The 26,288-nt window shown below is 34.8% G+C and overlaps 1 long non-coding RNA gene across 2 annotated transcripts in view; it reads right to left on the bottom strand.

The window, feature by feature from the left end:
• LOC148125321 (uncharacterized) overlaps positions 1-26,288 on the bottom strand; it is a 74,413-nt gene that overhangs the window by 10,801 nt on the left and 37,324 nt on the right. For both annotated transcript variants that reach the window (XR_015744423.1, XR_015744424.1), the window contains exons 2-3: positions 25,635-25,712; positions 12,148-12,212 (exon numbers count right to left, since the gene is read on the bottom strand). This is a non-coding gene — a long non-coding RNA (uncharacterized LOC148125321). The remainder of the gene's footprint in view (positions 1-12,147; positions 12,213-25,634; positions 25,713-26,288) is intronic.

Below are 26,288 nucleotides of genomic sequence, written 5' to 3'. Positions count from 1 at the left end.
TTTCTGGATATTATTTGTATTTACGATCAGAACCCTTGCTTTGTCCCAGTGTATAAATTTGATTTTAGAAATTAGCCTTGATCCATTGGTTTGTTTTCTTCACAATATTCTCAGGAGTCCTCACCAATATCAAAATTCAAAGACTTCAAGATTTTTCCTATCCTGCTTCTTCAAAGTTCAACTTTTACTTTTATAATTCTTACTTGTTTTGCCTTTATAATTTATTCAGCATTATAATTTATAATTTATATCTGTTTAACAAAAGAAGAGAATCAAATTGAAAGTACTGTTAGTTCATAGATTAAGTAGTGTTATTCAGATTGTATCAAATTAGACTACACCAGACTAGACTCAAATATCTTGTGGTCAGTAGGAAATTTGCAAATGCTGTTTTTCTTTTGCTAAATATTAATTAGCAAAGTACGATTCCCAGAAAACCATATAGTTTTTGAGCTAAGATGCTCATGAGACAATATATAAAATGTCACTGGGTTCTTGCTTTTTAGTATTCAACTTCATTTGGGATGCCATGGGAACACACTGGTTAGAATGCAGTATTGCAGACTAAGTCTTCCCACAGTCTGGAGTTTGATCCTGACTAGCTCAGGTTGACTCAGCCTTCCATCCTTCCATGGTCAATAAAATGAGGACCCAGATTGTAACTGCTTAGAGAGTGCTATAAAATAAAGCACTATATAAGTCTAAATGCTATTGCTATTGCTACCTTTTTATTGCTCTGGAAATATTTATATATTTCCAATATATTGGAACTTCAATCTTCATTGAAGAACAAGTCATCAAATTATTTGGAGTTGCTTTTTATTTAATTTATATCCCAGGAAGCTGACAGAATAAGCAGAACAAAAATGATTTTCAAATGCTGTGAATGGCAAAACTATATTAAATGCAAAGTAGGTCAGCCCATATCTAATAGATATCCAACATAATGAAATAATGGACTGTCAGAACTGAATTAAAATGCTTCTTTAAATATAGAAGTATTTTTAAAATACATTCTCTTATTTTGTTAGTGAATGACCTATCCTTTTTGGAATATTATCAAGACAATGTAATTCAAGGAAGGCCATTTACCCCTGTAATATGTCAGGCTCTACATACTTCTGCCAATTCTTGATTTGTGCTGTTGTTCTCAGGAGCAGGTATGCATTGCTAAATGAAACTGGAGCTAAGTTTTGGAAGATGTAAGAAAGAAGCAACAGAATTTAAATTAGCATTCAAACAATAACTTTCATGCATGGATTCCCAGCAACAGATTGATCCACTCTTTCATTTTAAAAGGGTCATTTTAACTCTGAAACATCTGTCACTATTTATGCTGAGAAAATAATAAGTAACAATAGAAATGTTTCAGTCCTATCTATACTCATTTATTTTATATAGTCTGCCCCAAGGCCATTCATGTCTTCTTGCTTACCTGAAAGTAAATTATTAGAAAAACATTTTAATTCTACAAGAATCATGTTTGCTTCAATGTGGTAGCACAAATTGAAACATGTAAAATATTTTACTGCCCCTTTAATATGCATGTTATATTAGATTGTATACTCAGACAATAGCCTGAGAATTAAAAATTAAGTACAGCAATCTACCTTACTTTTTATCAGGAGCCAAAATTGAAAAAAATAATTAATTGCATCCTTAAATTGTTCTTGTACTGTCCTGATGCCATTTTAGTTTTCAAATGGATTCTTTAAAAATCCTGTCCTGTTGAGATATTTTGGCAGCAGCTTGGCCCTACACATTTTCATAAACAAACAAACAAATACCCAATATACAAAGTACAGTATGGAATATAAAACATCAGCAATTATCAGACAGCACATTAATATACAAAAAGACACCTATCATGGGAATGTATCCACCGTGCCCCAAGACCTGGGAAAACAACCACATTTTCAATATCTTTTAGAACACCATTAGGAGGCATTCTGATGAATCTTTGAGGAATCTCATTTCATAAGGAACAAGGAAATTAGGTAAACAATAATGATGTTAGATTATACACTCTTATATCATGTTAATTTATTTATTTATTTATTTATTTATTTATGAAAATTTATATGGTTGCCCGACTCATTCTCAGTGACTCTGGATGGTTTATAAAGATAAAAATCTGAATACAAAAACAATACAAAAATAAATAACTCTCCCCATCCCAAGCCAACAACAATAAAATGATGGCTCTATATCATTCAGGGGTCCCAGACTTGTTGGCAGAACCATGTCTTCATGGTGAAAGAGTGCCAAAGTCAAATCTTATCTCTGCAAGGATGATTTTCCATGGAGGGGAGCTACCATAGAGAAAGCCATTTTTGGCTCACGACATGGATCTTTTTAGATTAGGGGACCCATAACGTTCCCTGTCTCCTTGCTCTGATAGGTTGAGTAGATAATAAGATTGAGAAAAGAGAGTCCTTCAGAGAACTTCATACCAAATGATGTAAGACTTTAAAGGTGATAACCAGCACCTTGAATCAGCAAATCAGCAGCCAATATATTTCCTGCAAGAGAACTGATACATGTGCAAATCTAGGCTTGCACAAAACTATGCATGTCACCACATTTTGAACTAATTGAAGCTTCCAGATACTCAAGGAGAGCTCCATGTAGACAGCTTTGCAATATTCAGAACCTTTATATAAGGTTTCATGCCAAAATCCCTAGAAAATGGGCATTATCCCACTAAAATTGTCATGAGTGTGTGTAATCCCACTAAAATTGTCATGAGTGTGTGTAATGTCATCATTTTCAGAAAAGAAAAAAAGCATGGAGAAGTTTCTCCTTATACTTAAATTGTTCCAGATATAAGCTTTATCAACCTAAACGTTCCATTATATCAAATCACAACATATATTGTTAGGTATGAAAATCTTGTGCCACCCTGGTCCACAATGTAAAAATAAAATATCTGAATATCAAAAGGAATTATTAACAGAAGCCACTTCAACAAGATAAGGAAATGGGTACAGCAGTGGTGGTATGCTACCAGTTCAGCCTGGTTCAGCTGAACGGGTAGCAAAAATTGCTACTGGTTCAGCCAAATCAGTAGTAAAAAATAGTCTCCTAGGATCAGCTGAGAACAGCTGAGAGGAGAAAGAAGAGAACAGCACAGGATTGGCTGTTCCACCCACCCCTGTGCTTTTCTCTTCTTTATACTCTCAGCTGATTGGCGCTGCAGGCCTCAGCTGGTATGTGGAAAGCTGCACACATGCATTAGGTGCACATGTGTGCACACAATCACCGAACCAGTAGTGGAACAGGTAGGATTCCACTGCTGGGATACAGGTATGTCTTGAGATGAGCAAAGCAATCATTCTGTAACTTAAAACACTGAGTATATCAGTCCAGTGAACAATCTGGATTTTTAAAAGATGAAATTTGGAGAGTTGGTGGGGGAAATCCTCATGTTCATGCACTAACAGCACAAAATTATTTAGCACAATTGGCTCTGTAATTGCAGAACATTACAAAAGCTCAGTGTTAAATGGCCCTTGAAACTCAGACTTTCAGAATAAGACAGGATATACTGGTACCATTCTATACTGGCGTATGAAGAATTATGCTATAGAGTTTTCAGTTTAAAAATCTCCCTCTCTTTCTCAATTTCTACTGCTTTATCTACATTAATAAATATCTAAACCAATGGAATACCAAGCTGCAACATGAATTGGGTCAGTATTTTAAAAAGAGTGCCCATGTGAATTTTACATGGCTAACAGTTATATCCCACAAGTACTAATGCTGTTTTTATTGCATTTGAAATGTCCATTTATGAATCACAGATAGCCTAAAGCAGAAAAAATAGTCTTGCACCTTTGTAGAATCATGTCACATAGAGTAGAACTAGATGAGTTTAGTAGGCAGGTACTTAACTATTTATTTATAATGTTAAGATCTCCTCCTCCTCCTCCATTGTTTTAATGTTAGCATTATCTCTGGGTGGCATTATTTAATGCAATAGTGATTGTTTGCCATAACTAATTTACTTACAGTATATATTTCAGAAAGAGGCTATACAGATATAATTAAAATATATTAAATAAATCATGGCTAAATGAAAGTTCAATTTTCCATTACTCCAGAACAGAAAAGCAAGATTGTTCAAATCTTTGGAAACAATACAAACACTCAAAGTTTGTATGTGCTTTTAGCATTTGATTGCCTGTTCCTGGCCTCTGCATTTATATATATTCCCACATTTCTGCTGACTTTATAACATGGTTACCCAAATAGGGATATTTTTTGTCTTGCAACATGAAATTGGTCCACCTGTGATGTATAGCACTATATTTTACTTCATATGAGTATGTTGTGACTCAGAGGTCTGAGCCTGCCTTGTTAGAAGAAACAGACTTAAGTAACGAGGAAGAGAGGGATTTGGCCTCGAGATTTGAGCCTGCTTTGCTGGAAGACACAGACTTGAGCCAGGAAGAAGAGGAGGATTTGGCTCTGAGGTTTGAGCCTGCTTTGTTGGAGGATTTGGAATCATCTTCCTCCCCAGGACCTTCCTCCCTGGTTGTGCCTCAGGTGTCGGCAGATAATCAGGAGAGCGTCGCGGAGCCTCTGACTGAGGAATGTTGGTTTGATGCAAGGCAAAGACGTAGACATAGACATGAAATGCAACCTAAAAGGAAATGTCAAATTAGGGACTGAGATGAGAGACTGTCATGCCCCTCAGGAAATAAAAGTGGGTGTGTTAGCTCTGAATCCTTGTTCGGGACAATTTGTTTATTTGGGATTGAAGCTTTGACAAATTGTCTGTGCGGCATTTGCCTTTGATTTATGGTCTTGTCTTGTTATCGAACTTGGCAGGCAGCTTTTGGAAGACTGCCAAGGACTTCTCCAGCCAAAGCAATTTAACTCTGTCATTCCTGGTTCTGTCTGTTTATTTATATTCCTTTGGAAATTTGGACTCTCACCTCGTGGTCACAGGTGGGACAGAACATGAGTATATCTTAGATTTTTGCCTTTAAAGGAGAAACTGCTTTAGTTTCTAGTATAAGACCTGTATTTCAAACCTGAATATCATAGTCCAAAAAAGTATTGATTCTAAAATATTTAGATTCAAATCCGATTTAGCCATTAACTTTCAAAGTTTTCTATTTTTACTTAAAAGATTTATAGGCAATGCCATATTTAACCCTTTGTCCTACTCTTTGAAATAATTCTGCAGCTAGAGGTTACTTGAAGACCAAGTAGATTGTGTCTGTTGCTTCATTTCTGTCAGCTGTCATTGTTACTCCCTTGAAGAAGTTAATCAGATTTGTTCAATTTGACCTCCACTTTTAATGGCTTTGACCTGTCTTAGTCTGTACCTGTTATGTTACAATGTTCTCTACTTTTTGTCCCTGTCCAATGATTCTGAAACCATCTTCTTTCCTTTTCTCCAATTCTAAATATATGTGTCATATACTGCATCTCCCCCATGTTCTTGCTATATTATTGTCTGATCAGCAGAGAATTAAATTTCTGATATGACTTCTCCATTTTATCTACTCATATTCAGGAGAACAAGAACATTAATATTTCAGCATTTCTTTACTGCTCAGTTTTGGTTTTGTCACTAGCACAACTATCTTAATTTTCTTCTGAAATGTTTCCCTTATGTATTTTTCTCCCATATTCATTTGGGGAAAAAAAGTGTGTGTGTGTGTGTGTGTGTGTGACATTACATATGCATGCATGTACAGATGAATATACAATAACCATAGTTAAGTATTTAGATTATCATGGCATATTACAGAAATACATAACTCTCTGCTAATGATATGGTATTAAAAATTATCACAGATAATTTGGCATTAAGAATCAACTATGAATACATAGTTGCCAGTTTGGTCTATGGAGCTAGTTTGGTCTACTGGTTAAGGCAACTGGTTAGAAAGCAGACTTCTACTACAAACACAAACACACAGATACACACATACACAAACTTCAAACGTTTGTCTGCTCAGAAAGGATTGATCCACTAAAATGTCTGCTGTTGAAACTGGGGATACAAAGGACAAAGCAAAGCTCTCTATATATTTACAAAATCCAGTTTTATACTGAATTTGGCGATTCATAAAACAGTTTATCTCTAACTGACTTGAAGACTCATATTTAATTTGAGATGTAGTCCCAGATCATTTGATATATTGGAAAATAAGCAAATAGCTATTTATTTTACTGTTGCCAACATTCAGTTATATTCCATTTAAAATAGTATGGTCCTTACTATTACCTATAAAAGACAACGTTGTTTTGATTTTTCATTTAGTACATTTAAAAACACTCAAACCAGAAATAATAATTTAAAAACCAGTGAAAAAATTGAATATTTTATATTTATACTTTTGGTCAATGTAGCCAGAAGAGTTTCTTACCACCTTCCTCCTATCACTTTTCCTTCTTTGCTGCTCACTGCATTGTCTCTTGCCTTCTTGATAAACAACATAAACATTCTATAGACAAGTACTGGCCAATTATATGTAAGGTTCAATATAATTGACAGAACAGCAGAATAACAAAGTAATTTATCACAGAATCTCAGGATTCTTTGAGATAGTCTCACCTCTCATTAGGAATCCACAGTAATAGTTATAGGAAATGAAGAAGGTTTTTGAGTAGGAGAAACTAAGAATAAAGGAAGTCGCGAGTATATGGCTACAAAAATGAATCTTAATAGCTTAATTTTAGTATCATTATGAGGAACATAATGTATATTTAAGGCCTGTTGGGAATGAATCTCTATTAATTCCTCTCCCTCTTCCCCCATCCTCATAATAAAGTGCATATTGTGCTAAGCTTCATACGGTCTATTGGATCATATGACCTTTAATTCTTTCACTATAGATTATACTAACTCTCTTTTTATGATCCTGTAATCCCTTAATATGGGTTAGATTACAGTAAAATAAAATATTTAGGTTTTCTATCTAGATGTAATTTACTAATAAAAATTACTTCTTTTTAAAAGGAAAGCACTTCAAAAATTCATATATGAATTCCTCTATGTCCTTTAAATTATATCTTTGTTCTCATAGTCTAATGACTTGATTCCTAAATTAGAGCAGGGATATTCTTCAGAGCTGTACATTAAATCAACTACAGTGATTTGATTGCTGTTTTCTCTGACTCTGGGCTGCACACTGGTACAAATTTATTTCCGATGCGGAGAATGTTGATTGGTGGAGTATTGACACTCTAATGGTAGCAGCCAATAAATTTTAGTATCTTCTAAATTTTCAGCCAATCACAACTTTTCAGGGGCAATTAATTTGTTAATTAATTTGTTTTGGGCTTCCATCATTTTCTTAGCCTAGCCTTTTTTGTGGGGGAGCTGTAGAAATATATATTTCTGTGCTAGTTGTGCCAACATAGCTTCAAATTCAGTTCAGATTTTAACATAATATGGGCTCTAGGCTAATCGGCACAGTATGTACTTTTGGGTTGGTTTTAAATTCTGCATAATTGGGGAAGGTTTATCAATACAAACACACTGAATAGGTGCAAGGCCAAATGTGCTGGCCTAAATATTTAGTATATTTTAGAGAGAATGCAAAGATATTGAAACTAATTTTTCTGTGCCAGGTTTTTTTCTCCTTAGTCTGCATATCTCTGAGACAGTGTATCTCACTGTGTCAGCCTGCTCTGTTGCCTATACTAATAAATTAACTAATTAACTAAGTCTTGTTGCCAGAAAGCCACAGGCCTTGTATAATCAAGGCTGGAAACTCTTCAGGGGTCATTCCCAGGAAGGGCAAACATTGACAACTAATATGCCAACTCCAGTAATCAGAGGCAGAGAAGCTAATTGCTTACAAGGACAACTCAGTGACTATTTTCAAATATTGTGCCAGAAAGTAAGTGAAAGAATTAGAGCTTTTCAAATAGGCTTTGAAAGTTCTTATTTTTAAGGTACTAATGCAGGGTTGGGCAAACTTTTTGGCTTGGGGGCCTCAATGACTTTTAAAATTTGACAGACGGGCCGCCACCTGGTGTCAAAATGCCTGTTATTACAGGTCAAAATCAAATGAATGCAATAATTCAATCATTCACATCAAACCTTAATTCGGTACCAATCTTCGGCGGGCCAGATTAAAAAGACCAACGGGCCGGATGTGGCCCGCAGGCCGTAGTTTGCCCACCCATGTACTAATGGATACTTGTTGCATTGGTTCAGTACAAGCTATATATTCTTTGCTGGACATCAAAGTCAGTTCAGCACTTTCTTTTTCTCAGCGCTGATCTCTTTTCTTAAATGAGATATGATAGGAACATTTCAATATTTTATTGCACTAACATAGTTGTAGCTATTTAGCAGAAGCAAGGTTTAATCAACGGGCCCTATAACTTCTGCATTACTGTATTTTTATCCACCAAAACATAAATATATTTTTATGTTTTCTTCTTATACTCTATGGACACTTATTTTAACAGACCAAATCTAAGTTGCCATGTTTATGAATCTTGGATCTGAACTGAGATCAAATCATTTCCCCCTTAAGTTCTAAATCTCCAATTCATATCAAGTTAAGACTTATTTAGCTGGTCTAACAGAAATCAGTAATATACCCAAACATCGGTATTTATTTCAATACTGATATTTCTGTGGAATATCTATCATTCTTCTCATTGATTTTGAATTTCATCAATATTTTTTTCCTGTCTGTTTTGTGGCTAAGTTTTAGAATGTCTCATAGGCCCATGGATTTCCAATCCTTTTTGAGAAGGAATAGCATTTTGAAAGTATTTATGTAGGTAATAACATTCCCTCATGTGTTAGCTTTAACTGTCCATCTGATTATGGGTTTAAAACTTGAAAAAAATATAAATATCAGCAAAGTGCTGGGAGCTGGGCAGTTCTCTGCCTAGGTCAGTTATTAAGTCAACTGTATACTGCCTTTGCTAAGCCAATACTTTTGATTCATAAATGTTACAGTGAAAAAGGCAATTACAATTTTAGATCTGCAGCACTGGGTAGCACTGTCCAGCCAACCTTGTGTGAGCTATAAGGTAAGTAGCATCAGGCCTAGTTAGTTCTTAGATGGAAAGCTTCCTTGGAATACAGAAGCAGTAGAGTCATTCAAAAATAACCTGGAATCCTGGACTGGCAATATTTCCATATTGCTGCAAAAACCAAAACCCTACAATAAGTCACCAGTAAGTAAGCATGACTTGCAGGATACTTTACCACTTGGACACAATACTTGCTAGGAACAGTGAGCAATGCTTTACTTTAAGAATCTAAACATTCTGGGTAAAATTAAATGCATCTACTCATGTGTTTTGTGCTCTCTCTGCTGGCATAGCAGTAGTTCTTAACTTTACTAATATGTAGACAAACATTGATTGGTGAACTTGTAGGAGGAAAAAAAACAAAGCAAGATGTTTTTATTATGGAAAAAATTGCACAGCTCAGTTTAAGACAATGCCTTTATTAAACTAACAAATATAATCAGCTTTCTAGAGCATAAAGGAATGCATATTTATGAACTTTGAGTTTGTTCAGTGCTGAGCACTGAAATTTTTCTAGGCAGTAAGAGAAAAGTGTTAAATACACAATGTGAATATTTATTCTATCATTTTGCAATATGACTTGTATATACAAGGCTTCTTAAAAGTTACAAAATTTCTGTTTAGTTTGTTTTATTCTGTCTGTGTATATGTTTGTTTGTGTGTGTGTTTGTGTACACACACACACACACACACACACACACACACACATATATTCATTCTTAAGTTTTCGTGGGAACTTACATGTATTCAGCTTCAACTTCAACAACAGAATAATCAGAGAAGCCATAGAGATAGAAAAACGCCCACACAGTATGAATAAACGAGATGACACCTCCTGCCTACCAGCCATTTGGAAACCCGCCCTCATGAACAGACGAGTACCTAACATGAAGAATGACACCAGACCCACACCCATGAGGGCCACACAACATGCCTCCACCACACTTCCACATAGAAAGCAGACTCACACCCACACAGAAGATGAGACACAACCATGGATCAGAAGCCGCACTGCAGCTGCATCACTACCCACTTCAAACCCCTCCGACCCATACATCAAGCGAACTGACGCTCACCATGAAGATGTGGCATGACCACGAATGCAAAGCCAAACCACAGGATCACAGCTCACCAGCTCAAATCCCTCGACAACTAAGACTAACCTGAGCACAACCAAGCCCCCACCTGAACAGAACACACCCCCAGCCAATCAGAACATGGCCTACCCCCCAACCAATCAGAACACAGCCAAACACCCAACCAATGAGAACACCCCCCCACCCACTCAGAACACAGCCAAGCCCCCACCCAATCAAGTCACAACCCCACTAGCAGTTAAAAGGAAGAAGCAGCTGCAAGCTCACATTAGCGCAAAGCCGAAGACATAAGCCTGAAGATGCTGAATGAGACTTCATCGAAACGTTGCCTAGATACTTCCAATTTTACGCGGGAGAAAACCCGAATAACCAAAGATCCATACACACACACACACACACACACACACACACAGAGGGGGAGAGGGAGAGGGAGTGTAGTTACCAAGTTTTTTTATCATTCACCTAGTGGTCTTATTTTGTTTTTATGTTTATAATTTATTCTATGTTAACTTTAAAATAATACTCTATTGCCTATATGCTAAGCAGCCTATTTTTTCATTATTTTGCCAATCTATTCACTATCTATTCACTTAAAAAATAAGTGTAGAATATGATGACAAGACAGACATCAAGTGATAAGATTTTATGTATGAATATTATACTTTGTTAAAGGAGATAATGGTATATTACAAGATAGATGACAAACATCATTACCTTGGTTCAGCTGGAAGTCCTGTTTCTTTTTAATTATAAACTTGCAAAATCAGAATTAATTAGCATAAAATACCAAGGCAAAATGTTGTAGCAAATAATATAGGAATTATGCTAGTATAAACTTAAGGATATCTGAGCTGGAGAATAAGATTCAATCATTTCCCTTTTATGGCTTTCTCAGCATATTACATTTTTTTTCCAGAAGAAAACTTTTTGAAATACTTTTATCAATAGAATATAAGCAGATCATACTTAGAAAATACAATTTTTAATACATGCTATAGTCTAAATTCATTGAAATAATAGTTATCAACAATTGAGAATCTTTCAACATAATTTCAAATGCTATTACTATGCTATCATGTTTCTGTTTTCATAACCTTTACATTGCTTTAGGGTCTCTAAAGATAATGGAGAAAAGTGTGCTATAAAGAACAAACCCAATCTTTCAGTTATTAGAAATTATAATTGCTTAGTCATTTTAATTTTGTTAAAAGGAAGTCATACAAAATACTTCATTTTATAAATCCATGGAATAATGCAAAAACTGAACTATATAAATTATTCATTTAGTTCAATTTCAGAAAGGAAAAATAGACTCAAGTACATTTTCAGCAGTATTGAAAATTAGACCTACAACTCCATTTATTTTTAATGAAACATTTGTGACTAATTTTCCTTTATAGGTCACAATGGAGATGAAATTCTTGATGTTTAAAATAAGCTTATGACCTAACTAGATTTAAGGAACATTGCATAGTTATTCTAGCTGTGTTTGCATAATAAAATATTCAGACCTTTCCACTTTAAGAATAATATCTGAATACATGCAACAGGAAATCTACAAATTGTTTCTTGCCATTTTAGTTAATTCCTGGACCACCATGCTGTTACTGTAATGCTGTCTGGATTGTACTATCCTATGTAAAAGTTTTCTTACAGCTGATTTTTAAAGACAAGCATTTTTTTTAACTTCTTCTAAATCAAGCCATGTAAGGTTATAGAGAATAAATGTGTACAGCTTCCATTAGATTTTGTTGGTTTTATGACATAGATCTAAGGCTACTTGAAGGCCATGAACTTTAAGTAAGAAGGCTTTAATGGAGTTCTGTGAAAATCATTGTTATATCATTCTTTTGTAACCTTTCCTCAAGTTCCTCTAAAGGACAGATATTTCTACTTCCTTGACATTAACAAAAATATACTCAAACAAAAACTTAGTGAATACACATACATACATGGCTATAATAGAATGTAAAAGGAAGATTCATACAGAAGAAAAATAGAGGTTTGTAAAACAGAATCAAATACATACCTGTTCCTTTCTTTCCTTTACAGATTCAGAACTATGGTTCCCACACTGACAACTGCATTTAGTAGCTAAAATTTTTTTTTCCATTTTGTTTACAATAACTCAGGTCTTTTTTACATATTTAGGAAAATAGTGCTTACAATGTTCTCCCACTTCCAGTTACCACAGACGTTACTCCATTTACCACAGCAATCCAAAACCATGAGAATATTACAGCAACTGGAAAAGCATTGCTAGCATACTGTCCTTGCAATAAATAGAGCAATGGTAGCTTGGTGGTTTTACAGCTACTTGTGCTACAACAACTGCCCAGAGACTTTTTTTAAAAACAAAGAATGGCCAAACAAATGCATGCAAGATCTTAGGAAATATGTATGTAAGAATGAGAAGAAATTTATTTTAGTGTGCAGTTAGTTCTGCAGTGCAGAAATGGTGCTGTACATAAACATCTTCAGTCCCAACATTTGTAGAAGATTCCTTCAGACAATATTAATAAACTCTCTATCCTGCAAATTATTCATGTAATCAAGATTACACTTACAATCATAGAAATGGTATAAGTCCACAAGAATGAAGTACCTATAATGACCTATTCATATAGGTTCCTTTTTGAAAATTATCATTTATTTTATTTTTCATGTCTTTGAATCAGTGTTAATTCCTGGATAAATCCCTCCAGTTTTTTGGAGGTGGTTTGCCTGCTTATTAGGATTGAGAGACAATCATGGTTCAAGGCCAACCAGATGGCTTTTTGACTAAATTGGGACTAAAACCCAAAATGGAGTCTTATGCTCTCTTTTTAATCCATTTGCACATTTGTATGTGCAAATGTAGTGGTGATTACTGCCCAAGGTTTTTGCCTTTATTCCCCCCACTCCAGTTTAGGTTTTGGAGGTTTTATTGGAAAATAGAAAAAATGTAGTATGGTGGCATTATGGCATAAACCAGCCATTATGAGCCTAGTGATTATTGACATAAAGGATGCAATTTTTTTTTAAAAAAAAATCTAAGATGGCATTTGGAAAACATGCCTATGGACAAATGGTTTATCTGTCAATTACAAAAGGCCACATTACTTGAATTCAAATGTGTACTATGTTGATACATTTTGACATCATAAGTTCTTAGAAAAAAACTCAGTGCATATGAAGGCCAACACCCAGGTAAAGAACTGGCAGCTGGAATTGTGCTGTATATAATAACGAATGTGGCAAGAGAAAGCAAAGATACTATCAACAGCAATTTGTGCCTTAGATGCAATCTCAAAACATCTGGAGCCCCATTTGAATACCATCGGTGAATAAAAATTCACCATCAGTCAATGTAAAAAACAGCGTTTGCAGCTTTCATCCTTCAGTGATGCCCTTAGTAAGATGAAATAGAATATCTGCCTATCTCAGGTCCTTGAGAAAGACTTGCAAGGTGAATAAAATTGCCAAATCCAGTCTATGTATCTGGCTGATAGTGCAACAATCAAAACTGATTGATGCATCCTGAAGGTACTAATAGTACAGGTGAAACTCAAAAAATTAGAATATCATGCAAAAGTTCATTTATTTCAGTAACGCAACTTAAAAGATGAAACTAATATATGAGATAGACTCATTACATGCAAAGCAAGATAGTTCAAGTTGTGATTTGTCATAGAGATGATTATGTCTTACAGCTCACGAAAACCCCAAATCCACAATCTCAGAAAATTAGAATATTACATGCAATCAATAAAACAAAGATTGTACATAGACCAATATCAGACTTCTGAAAAGTGTAAGCATGCACATGTACTCAGTGCTTGGTTTGGACCCCTTTTGCAGCAATTACTGCCTCAATGTGGTGTGGCATGGAAGCTATCATCCTATGGTACTGCTGAGGTGTTATGGAAGACCAGGATGCTTCAATAGCAGCCTTCAGCTCTTCTACATTGTTCGGTCTCATGTCTCTCATCTTTCTCTTGGCAATGCCCCATAGATTCTCTATGGGGTTCAGGTCAGGTGAGTTTGCTGGCCAATTAAGCACAGTAATCCTACAATCATTGAACCAGGTTTTGGTGCTGTTGGCAATGTGGGCAGGTGCCAAGTGCTGCTGGAAAATGAAGTCAGCATCCCCATAAAGCTTGTCTGCAGAAGGAAGCATGAAGTGCTCCAAAATCTCCTGGTAGATGGCTGTGTTGACCCTGGTCTTAATGAAGCACAGTGGACCAACACCAGCGGATGACATGGCTCCCCAAATCAACACAGACTATAGAAACTTCACGCTGGACTTAAAGCATCTTGCAGTGCGTGCCTCTCCATTCTTCCTCCAGACTCTGGGTCCTTGGTTTCCAAATGAGATGCAAAAGTTGCTCTCATCAGAAAAGAGGACTTTGGACCACTGAGCAACAGACCAGGTCTGTTTTTCTTTAGCCCAGGTAAGATGTTTCTGATGTTGTTGTTCAGGAGCAGCTTGACAAGAGGAATATGACATTTGAAGCCCACGTCCAGGATTCATCTGTATGTGGTGGTTCTTGATGCACTGACTCCAGCCTCAGTCCACGCCTTGTGAAAGTCCCCAACACTTTTGAATGGCCTTTTCCTGACAATCCTCTCCAGGCTGTGGTCATCCCTGCTGCTTGTGCACCTTTTTCTTCCACACTTTTCCCTTCCACATAACTTTTTATTAATCTGCTTTGATACAGCACGTTGAGAACATCCAATTTCTTTTGCAATTACCTTTTGAGGCTTTCCCTCCTTATGGAGGGTATCAATGATGGTTTTTTGCACAACTGTCAGGTCAGCAGTCTTTCCCATGATTGTGATTCCTACTGAACCAGACTGAGAGACCATTTAAAGACTCAGGAACCCTTTGCAGGTGTTATGGCTTAATTAGCTGATTAGAGTGGGACACTTTGAGCCTAGAATATTGAACTTTTTCACAATATTCTAATTTTCTGAGATTGTATATTTGTGGTTTTCATGAGCTGTAAGCCATAATCATCTCAATTATGACAAATCATGACTTGAACTATCTTGCTTTGCATGTAATGAATCTATCTCATATATTAGTTTCACCTTTTAAGTTGCATTACTGAAAAAAATGAACTTTTGCATGATATTCTAATTTTTCGAGTTTCACCTGTACAATCATAATATTAGTTAAATATTTTCTGCCAGTTGAAAATATTTTATACCAGCTGAAACAATATCTATCTATCTTCCTTCCTTCCTTCCTTCCTTCCTTCCTTCCTTCCTTCCTTCCTTCCTTCCTTCCTTCCTTAGTTTTATTGGTGGAATATTAGCTGGAAATACTTTTATGTCTCAACAGCAATGTATTGCATTGTAGCATTGGGTTCGATGATCTTCTTTCAGCAGTTCAGTTTTGTTCATGTATAAACTTCTGTGCATGTGTATCTAGAAAATGTAAAGCAATAATTCACAATAGGCATTTTAGAAGGATTAAAGTTCCAGTGTTTTTTTAAAAAAATATTCTGAAATGTTAAATTACTGGGAGGCGGTAATCACATTCTGAAGAGCATTAGGAAATGTGTATGTGTCTCAACACAAATGATTTATGCAGCTGCTGAATTATAGCTTTCTGCTACTGTTGTATTTTCAAGATTTGTGGATATGTGGGAAAAAAATTAATGTTATACGGAAAGAATGATAAATGATGGGAAAGATAAAAGTTGAAATGTCCTGGGAATATTGATACTTATTATAAAATTAATGGATAGCAAATGGTGGACCAGCTCAACAGAAGTAACAGAATAAAAAATAATAAATTAGATACTAATCTTAAAAATACCTGACATTTTGTTTTTCTTTCCATAGAAAGTTGACATGTTTTACTAGTAGCAATAAATTTAACTGCTTAAAGATTTTCTGAACAACTAGCACATGATGAAGTACATAAATATTATTTCTTTAGCTATAGGGTTTATCTGGATAAAAATTGTACTAAAGGTTTTTTTTCTTTTTGAGAAATATATATTGCTGTGTAAATAGTAGTTGTATAATATGTTTATTAGATAATGATTTGTAACAATTTTCATATTTTAAGTAGATCATTATTTCCTCAGTGTCTCCTATAACATTTAGCATACTGGTTCAATCCCAAATAACCTAAACAGGAAAATAACAAGTTTTATTTTCTAAAATATATTTTGAATGTGGTTTTTCTTTTCAGCTTCTTTGCTTAGATTGGAATAATTTCCCTATAATTCCAACCTGAAAATGATCTGGTAATTTATTATTGTCAGATTTGTTGAAAGAGTGTTGCTATTAAAAATAGAGATACAGTATTGGAGAAAAGCAGAAATTGTTCTAGTTAAAATAGAAAAGTTAGACCTTTTCTAATAATATCTAAATGGGTTATAAAGATTGTCTTGTTAAGATAGCTATAATGAATTTTACATATGCTACAAGGCCTACATTTCTCCTTAAACATGAAATTTGACAATAAGGTTGAGAAAAAAATGACTTTGGAAAAGATCAGAGGGAAGCTTCCGGTGGCAGGACAGGGCGAACGGAGGTGAAGAAGACTGTTGCAGTCTTTGAACACCTTTTCTGGCGCCAGGAGTGATCCCCCAGGGATACACGAACCCCGGAGAGGTTCGTGTCAACGTGGAGAACCTCGAGCGGCAGAGTGGGGAAGGCAACCCCCCGACAGTGAAGAGGGAAGCTCCTGAGCCTGGCACAAAAGAGTAAGCTGCCATTCTATGGTGGCTTCAAGTCCGGTCTGCCACTTGAGTGAATAAGCAAAGCAGTGATAGCCTGCAAGGTCGAGAGTAACAGGAACAGAGAAACGGTTTATAACTTGGAACCTTTGAAGACTGAAGATAGCAGAATGACAGAAGAATGACAGCGTAAATTCTTCTCTCCTGGTTGTGATTAGCACCTTTCAGAAGTTGGGCGGAAAGCGGCCAGAAAAGCAGTTGGGAAAATGAAAGGACTATAATGGTGAGCGGAAAAGCCTAAGCACAAAAGTGAAAGTGCAGATTTTACCCTGTGAAAGGGAAGCTCTGGGGAAAGAGGGAGATTGCTAAAACCAGGAGATCGGAGGTCCGGAATCGGTGAGGGGCTTCATCTGATTTTTGGACCTTTCTTTTTGACTTTACTTGAGAAAAGGGAGGCGACGGAGGTGAAAGAATACTGGCATTGATCAAGTCTGATGAACCCTCAGATCTGAGCAGAACACGACTATCACATCTATTTAATATTGTGGAGAAGACAAACTGAGCATTATAGTGGACTTCGGAAGATTTGTATGTTGATTTAAAAGTTGGAAAGCAAAGAAAGAAGAAGCAAGAGGAAGAAGGCAGAGACAAACAGAAGGCTGGGAAAGACGGTTTTGGGACTGCAGATTAGTCAGCACATTACACCATTTGCTGATTGGAATGCTGAAAAGAATCTTCTAGCTGGAAGATGGACTTTTAGCTCACCCAACTTGCTTTCTTTATTACATGGTACTACTTAATATTACTAGTTTGGCACTACTTTCTCCTTAAGATGACTTCCTGGCTTTTTGTTTGTTGATTCTCTGAAGCTGTGGTAATCTCTCTCCTACCCTTTCTCTTATTGTTTTGCCCCCTGCCTCCCTATTGTATCTCCTAAATAGCTTACATAATTCTACTTATTTGGGGGGAGGGGGTATACTATTATTATAGAGTTAAGAGATTACTGTTGTAAGTATTAATAGTAAAGAGGGATAAACTCTGTTGATATAAACTATTTATAAATTATTTAGACTACTTAAGACATTTAAGATTAATTCCTTAAAGTGTTAATTGATGTACTATTGCTGACCAATTTTCTTATTACATAGACTAGAATACTGTAGTAGATATCTATTTATGATATAGGGGAAAAGACTGTGGAGTGAGATATTAAATTGAAATATGTGAATAGACTTTCAAATACAAGACCCAAACACTGAATGGTGATTTGGGATAATATATCTAAAATTGTGCATCAACAAAAACAAATACTCAGAGAGATGACATCCATGACAACTATGGCCTTAAAAAAAGGAAGGAAGGCTACCCCGACCCTATCGACTACATTGACACCCACCCCACCAACAACTCAAAAAACTATTGAGGAGTCCTTAATAGGGGAAAAGCAGCCTAATGTCCCCAACATTAATATACAAACTTCCTTATTATCCTTGCAGGAAGCTATATCTAAAATGCAAGAAATGATGATTAAAAATCACAATGAAACTAGAGCAGATATAAGCGAATTGAAAGATGAGATGGGGAAACTGAAGGCTGAAATGAAAGCGGATATATCGAAGGTGGAGGGTAAGATAGGGTCTCTACAGCAGGCCATGGAGAAAAATGAAGTGAAAATAAAAGATAGAGAGAGTAGAACAACACGCATGGAGACTAACTTTGAAAGGATGGATGAGGAATTTAAAAATGTACTTAGAGAAACGGAAGACTCACTGGTTCACCTCGAGATGGACAAAGCAATGGCATATTTAAGGTTCCAGAATGTGGCCGAAGCAAAAAATGAAGAATTGGAACATTTGATGGCAGAAATATTGGCTGAATGGTTAGGAAAAGAAAAAGATGACCTAATTAAAGAGTTTGATGAGGTATATAGGGTTAGCACAAGCTATGCCAGACGCAACAACTGCCCAGGAGAAATCCATATCTGCTTCTCTAGGAGATGTCTGAGAGATTTAATTTTGAAAATGTCTAGGAAGGAAATGATATCATATAAAGGCAGAGAAATTATGATTTTAAAACAAATTCCAAAGAAAGTGAGGACGATAAGACAAGATTATAAATTTCTAGCTAATGATTTAAATAAAAAAGGAATCCAATTTAAATGGTTAATCCCGGAAGGGATGTTTACGTGGAAAGAGAGGAAAATCAAAATAGAATCGATAGAGCAGGCCCAAGACTTTTATCAACACCTTTTATCACGGATACAAATGGTCAATACGCTAAAGAAGAACTTAAAAGGAGACCACAGGAGGACCGATATCGTCACAGAACCCAAAAGGAACGACTTTCTCCAATTTCAGGAAGTGATAAACCACAACCTGGGAGAGAAGAGCAAATCCCAAAACAACAACAGGAAGAGAATCGAATCATTACTAGGCAAAAATGGATTAAATTTAATATCAAAAAGAAAAAGGATATTTTCAAAACTTATTCGACATAATGCACATATAATATGTCTTCAAGAAACACATATTTCGAAAAATGATGAAAGACATCTAATTTGTCCAAAATTAGGGAAACTTTTTACGGCACCGGCCGATAAACACAAGAAAAAAGGAATTGCAATTTACGTAAAACAAGATGTAAAGGCAGAATTAACCTGGTCGGATCCCGAAGGAAGAACTCTGGTTATACAAGTTTGGATAAACCACATCACATTTTTACTTGTAGCAAATTAAGACCAAGGGAAATTTTTTAAACACCTCCACCAAAAAATAGTAGGCTTCAAAAAAAGGAACATTTGCTTGATTGGCGATTTTAACTCCATTGCAGACTACCAAAAAGACCATAGTAATATGGGAAAAAACAAGAAGGGGAAAAGGGAACTTTCTGCGGCATGTAAGGAAATGATGAAAGAGTTAAATTTAAAAGATTTATGGAGGGAACGGAATCTTGAAGAGAAACAATTTACATACTATTCCAATCCACATAAGACTTGGACTAGAATAGATATGGCTTGGATGGATTTGGATTTGGCTAATGAAATAAAAGAAATTTAAATCCTACCAAATGAATGGGCTGACCACAACCCAATACAGCTAATTTGGAGAGACAGGAGAGGAATAAAAAAAAGATGGACACTAAATACCCAAATAGTAAACGAAGAAGAGTATATTAATAAGCTGAAAGAGGAGCTAAACTATTTCCTAAAAGAAAATAATGATGAAACAACTTCAAAACAGAATATTTGGGATACTATGAAAGCAATTATAAGAGGTACAACAGTTTCCTATAATGCTATGAGAAACAAGAGAACTTATGCCCGACAAAACGTATTACAACAACAAATCAAAGACTTAGAAATACAATTACAAAAAACCCCTAAGATCCAAGGAATACAAAACCAGTTAATATTAGCCAAACATAAGCTGAATTTAATTGAACAAGATAAAATAGAAGTTAGTTTGAGAAGGTCCAAACAAAATTATTTTGAACACGCTAATAAACCAGGAAGATGGCTATCTTATAAACTTAAAAAAGAAAAAGAAAAGAGAGTGATACACCAACTAATAGACGAGAAAGGCATACCACAACATGAGATTGAGAAGAAAAAAGATGTTATATTAAACTATTTTCAAAGGTTATATAAAAAAGAAGAAATCAATGAAGACAAAATAAGAACTTATTTGGAGAATACGAATGATAAAACAATAGGGGAAGGAGAGAAAGAATTATTAAATAAGGATATTACATGGTCTGAGTTGAAATCTGCAATGGAGAACCAAAGTAATAATAAATCCCCTGGTCCAGATGGGATTCCAGTAGAATTGTACAAAGCTATAATAGAGTTAGTAGGGCCACTGATGCTGGAAGTGTTTAACGAAGTACTTTTGGAAGCCAAAATGCCAGACTCATGGAGGGGGGCGTTGATTTCGTTAATTCCGAAGGAGGATGTAGATGCCAGATATATCAACAATTATAGACCAATTTCACTTTTAAACGCTGATTATAAATTATTTACCTCAATTATAGCGAATAGAGTAAAACAAGTTTTAAATTTATACATTCATGAAGATCAAAATGGTTTCTTTCCGTCCTGCCAAATCAAAAATAATCTAAGAACCGTTATTGACGTCTTAGAACATTATGAAGTTCATCCAGAGAAACAATTTGCACTCATGTTTTTAGATGCGGAGAAAGCTTTTGATAATGTACATTGGCACTTTTTAATACAAAAAATCTATAACATCAGTCTGGGCACTAAATTCGAGAACATTATCTCAACAATTTACAACACCCAACAGGCCAACATACTAATTAATGGTGAACAAACAGGCCCATTAAACATTGAAAAGGGCGTTAGACAGGGTTGCCACCTCTCACCCCTCCTATTTATACTTGCTTTAGAATCACTGTTAACGCGGATAAGACAAAAGTCTGAAATCCAAGGAGTAAGGGTCAAAGCAGAGGAATATAAACTACAGGCGTTTGCAGACGATATGGTTTTCTTCCTAGAGGAATCCATGGAAAAAGGACATAACCTAATAAAAGAACTAAGAACAATTTGGTTCAGTAGCAGGATTAAAGATTAATAGAAATAAGACAAAATTAATGACTAAAAATCTAACAGAGAATCAGAGGAAAGAATTAGAAAAAACCATAGGGATACAAGCAACAAAAAAGGTCAAATATTTAGGCATATGGTTAACACCACATAGTAAATCGCTCAAAGAGAATAATTATGATAAACTATTACAGCAAATTAAGAAAGACCTAGAATCCTGGAATAAGCTGCAGCTTTCTCTACTGGGCAGGATTGCCACGATCAAAATGAACATCTTACCAAAATTCCTTTACTTATTCCAGACAATCCCAATTAAATTACCGAAATTTTTTTTTGAAGATATAAATAAGGTAACACTTAAATTTATTTGGCAAGGGAAAAAAGCTAGAATCAATATTAAGGCTCTACAAGATGCAAAAAGTAGAGGGGGGCTAGCGCTCCCAAATTGGGAATTATATTATTGGGCAGCCAACTTATTATGGTTAAAAGACTGGGTTAATTTACTCAACAAAAGAACTTTAGCCTTAGAAGGGCACGATCTTCAGAGAGGGTGGCACGCATTTCTATGGGAAGTGGGGAAAACTAAACAGTCGTATTTTCATAGACACCTTATTAGAGATTCATTATTAACTAATTGGAAAAAATATGCAAAAAACATTATTTAAAAATTCCGATTTGGCTTTCAACAATGGAGGCAATGGTTCATCCCAACAATTTGGATATAACAAAAGTGACTAAATATAAAGATTTATTAGACCCTCTAGGAAAATTAAGAACTCGACAGGATTTACAGGAACAGGGATTTAAAATTGACCAGTGGTTATATATACAAATCCATAGTAGATACAAACAAGATATCAAAGAGTTTGGAATCTATAGCAAATTACAATATTTAGATAAAATCTTATTAGGATCAAATAAAAAGAATATCTCCAAATTTTATAAATATTTATTGGAGGTAGAATTAGAGCAAGAGATAGTGAAAGGGAACATGATAACATGGAGTAGGAATATTGGAAGAAGCATTACATTAACAGAATGGGAAAAGATCTGGAATAGAAACATCAAGATTACGAAATCGGCAGCGTACAAAGAAAATTTGTATAAAATGTTATATAGATGGCACTTACCCCCTTCGAGGTTGGCGAAGATGAACCCTAACATGAGCTCAAGGTGTTGGAAATGAAAAAGCACTGAAGGAACATTTTTCCACATGTGGTGGTCTTGTAAAACTACCCAAAAATTTTCGCAAAAAATCAGAAAATGGTTGGAGGAGATAACTAAAGAACAAATAGACTATAAACCAGAGTTCTTCCTGTTAGGGATCTCTGATAGATATTTATCCAAAAAGACAAAATATGTAATAATCCATATTCTAACTGCGGCTAGATTAGCGTTTGCCCAATGTTGGAAATCACCTCATACACCTTCAGAGCAAATGGTTATTCAGAAAATTTGTGAGTGTGCTGAAATGGATAAACTAACGATAGTGTTAAAAAACAAAGAGTCCTCAACATTTTACGACAACTGGTACTCATGGTATAATTGGCTTACACAGAGACAAATTATGTAAATGATAAAAAGTAACTTAAACATAATGGAAAAGAGGAGTAGATTGGATATGACGAAGAGAAATGATCCTTACAGACTGTCACAAAAAGATATCATTCGTTTTTAATTGTATTTTCTACCCTATTCTCCCTCCCCTTCCCTTCCCCTCTCTCCCTCTAAATCTTTTCTCTTCCCCCCAACCGGCCTTTATCCGGTGTGTTAGGCCGGGGGTTTTTCTTCTTTCCCCCTAGCCGTTTTCTTTCTATTTTGTAAATGTATTGTCGATGTGTTTTTAAATTGTAAATTCAATAAAATCTATTTTTAAAAAAAGAGGAAAAGACCAGATTAAGGATAAGCAAAATTTAATTCAGTAGTATATTTCATTGCTAGATATATCTTATTGGCTTTATATTTCATTTCTTTTTCTGGATTGACTACTGAATACTGCTTAAAGTGCAGTCTAACCTTCAAGACTGTCTTAGGGCACTTGCTGTAGAACTACATTGTTAAAACTAAATGGGGAAATGGATCATATTAATTAGGGTTCCACAGGTTTTTCTGGAAGTTCCAAGTATGAGCAATATCATCTATAAGAAGCTTCCCTCCAGTGATGCCAACTCCCAGGTATGGGTACCATCTATTGTACATTTGAAGACTTGTATAATCAAATGCCTCATATAGGCATTTGAGGCTGATTCAATAATTCGTCACTAGAATGGTGATTTATCAGGGCCTTCTTTTTATCACGAAATCCAATTCTTCAACATATGACTAAGTGAATCTTTACTAACATGAGAAGCCTTTTAAACATTTTTGTCTAGTGCTCTTCCTGTTTTCTGATTTGTTAATTGTGTGTTTGGTGTGTGTGTGTGTGTTTTACTTTAGCATCCACTTCAGGAAAAATGTTTCCCTTATTCTTTGAAAAATATTTACTGAAACAACACACACACACACACACACACACATGCACGTACACACAAACACATACTCCATACCATTAAAATTGCAAACTGTAGAATTAGGTCAGACAGCCAAGAACATTAAAGTGGTATTTTAATGGCATATTGTGGACAGAACTATAAAACTGTACACTTTTGCATTTCCTGCAAATCACTTAGAAGCATTCAAATGAGAATGGAAAAGGTGATTTGTACTCTAGACTCTCCATTTGTTTATGCATGTGTAATTCTGAAGCATTTTGACTAAGGAATCTTCATTTAAGTGCTACAATGAATGTAAGTGTTGTTGTAACAATATAGCTTTGTATTTAAAAACACCAAGTAATCCTTTCTTGGAGAAGCAGATGTTTTCATTTTTATCCATACAGCTACAGTACTTCATAGGACTTTTGTATAATGAAAAAGCATGCATGTTATTGAACAGTGCAATATCCCATTCAGCCACAGTATTTTCTTACAGTATTAGTGATAAACACACAGAACAATCAGAAAAACCTTCAAAACATGATGTGAGAAAATATTACTTCTTTTTATTTTTATGGGGATGAACAAAACCTGTTCAGTTCTTTGAGATGATGCTTTTATCTCAGACTTAATTCTATTTTTGTTATGAGTCAGATTGAATTCTAAAAGAAAATATTGATTTAATTAAAATCCATTATTATAATCAGCGTCACTATTATCATCATCACCATTACCATCACCATCCACATTTCACCTCCAAAAATTAATATTATGGATTTGTGGTGGAGTTTTTCAATCAGTAATCTTGAAGTGGTCAAAACTTTTTCTCTGAAAATAAATAGAGCAGGGAACCTGCCTTCAGGATTGTAGAAGTCATTTTGCTGCCAGTGAAGCAGCTATGCAGGCAGAGATATGAGTAATTATGCACTGTGATTCCTTTGATAAATAGTATAATTAAATGTCTACTCCAAATTTTAATTAAATACACCATATACTGCATATATTTCCTCTGTTTGGTTTGATGTATATCTGTTTCCTTGCACATACATTCTTATACAGAAAACTTGCTTAGCTTTTCCCTTTAAAAATAATTTGCAGAACATACAGCAGGTTCAAGGATGTCTTTAGCCTGGGCATCCAGACAACCATATTCAGTGGGTGCCAGTTGTTGAGAATAATCCTTTTCAATAGCCTATATGTGAGACCAGGATTCTGTGAAAGGCACAGTTCAAACATAGTTTTTAAAGACCCTATTTTAAACATTAGAAATTTGTTACAGGGCTATGTTATATTTGTTTCAGCTCACAAATACCTAGATTTTGGAGAGGAATGAATCTTTATATTTTTTTTAACCATTCATATGAGAAATGTAATTTAACTATGGTAATTGCTTCTTCCTAAAAACTTTTTTTCTAGTGAATTTGCACAATATTGATGAATTTTCTTAATTTATTCAGAAGTAAAGTAAACATAATCTTAAGTATGGTCTATAGGGGATATTTGGTTTTATTTAGCTGTGTTTTTTGTTGCATTGTATTGATTGGAAAAATAAAATATAAAATGATTCACTGTGTTGCATAGTCAGAATGTAGATATTTATCCATATGTAGTTAAATTACAGGTTTATCAGGAAGTGATATTTTATTTTGCAACAAGTTAAATCATATAATTTCTTTTATTATTAAAAAAAATATTTGGGCTATGATGCTTACAACAAATGTTTACTATTAAAACTAATATAAATTCTACAGCAATAAGTTGACTTGAAAATAGCTGTTAAAGAAGTAAGAAAACTTGAACTTACAATAGCTCCTTTTATTTCTGGGACAAAGAACAACTGTTCAATATTGAAGGAAGTTGATGTAATAGTTTGCTTTCATTTCTGTGAATAAATCAAATAAATTATATAATGAAAAGGTTAAATAAATTATGCAAGCATAAGAGTGAAATCATTGGGGATTAATAAATCTTCCCCAATGATGAAACAAAAGTTAAACAGGTTTTGTGGATTCTATTTATTTCACCTCTTGTTCTCTCAGTTGGCTTTTGTACTATTCCTATAAGAAAAATGTATCCTTATTAAAGTTATCATCTTCACATTTGGATATATGTTAATGATAATGTAAAAGGAAGCTAACAAAACTTAGTAATTTTAGTCAATTGTTATTTAGGTATATCTAAAAGGCTCATTAATATTCATTTTCATTAAACCATTTGTTTATTTAAAAATAATGAATGCATATAATTCTTTAAAAAACACAGAAGCTCTTTACTATTTTCTTGCCCTCAAATTGATTAAGGAATTTTTAATGTAATTAATATTTTTTATTTATCATTTCTACTGACCATTACAAAATTGCTTTATGTTATTGTTATGCCCATCCTGAGAATTCTCCATGGTTTAGTAGATCCAAATTATGGCCTGTTGACAGGGGTAGGCTTCAAAAATTTTAGCAAA

This window comes from Pseudonaja textilis, chromosome 7 (genome assembly GCF_049901715.1).
Source record: "Pseudonaja textilis isolate UNSWEBS1 chromosome 7, rPseTex1.2, whole genome shotgun sequence".
In the NCBI taxonomy this organism is placed as follows: Eukaryota; Metazoa; Chordata; class Lepidosauria; order Squamata; family Elapidae; genus Pseudonaja; species Pseudonaja textilis.
Note: the sequence above shows the minus strand (reverse complement) of the source record. Positions and strands in the feature narration are given on the sequence as shown.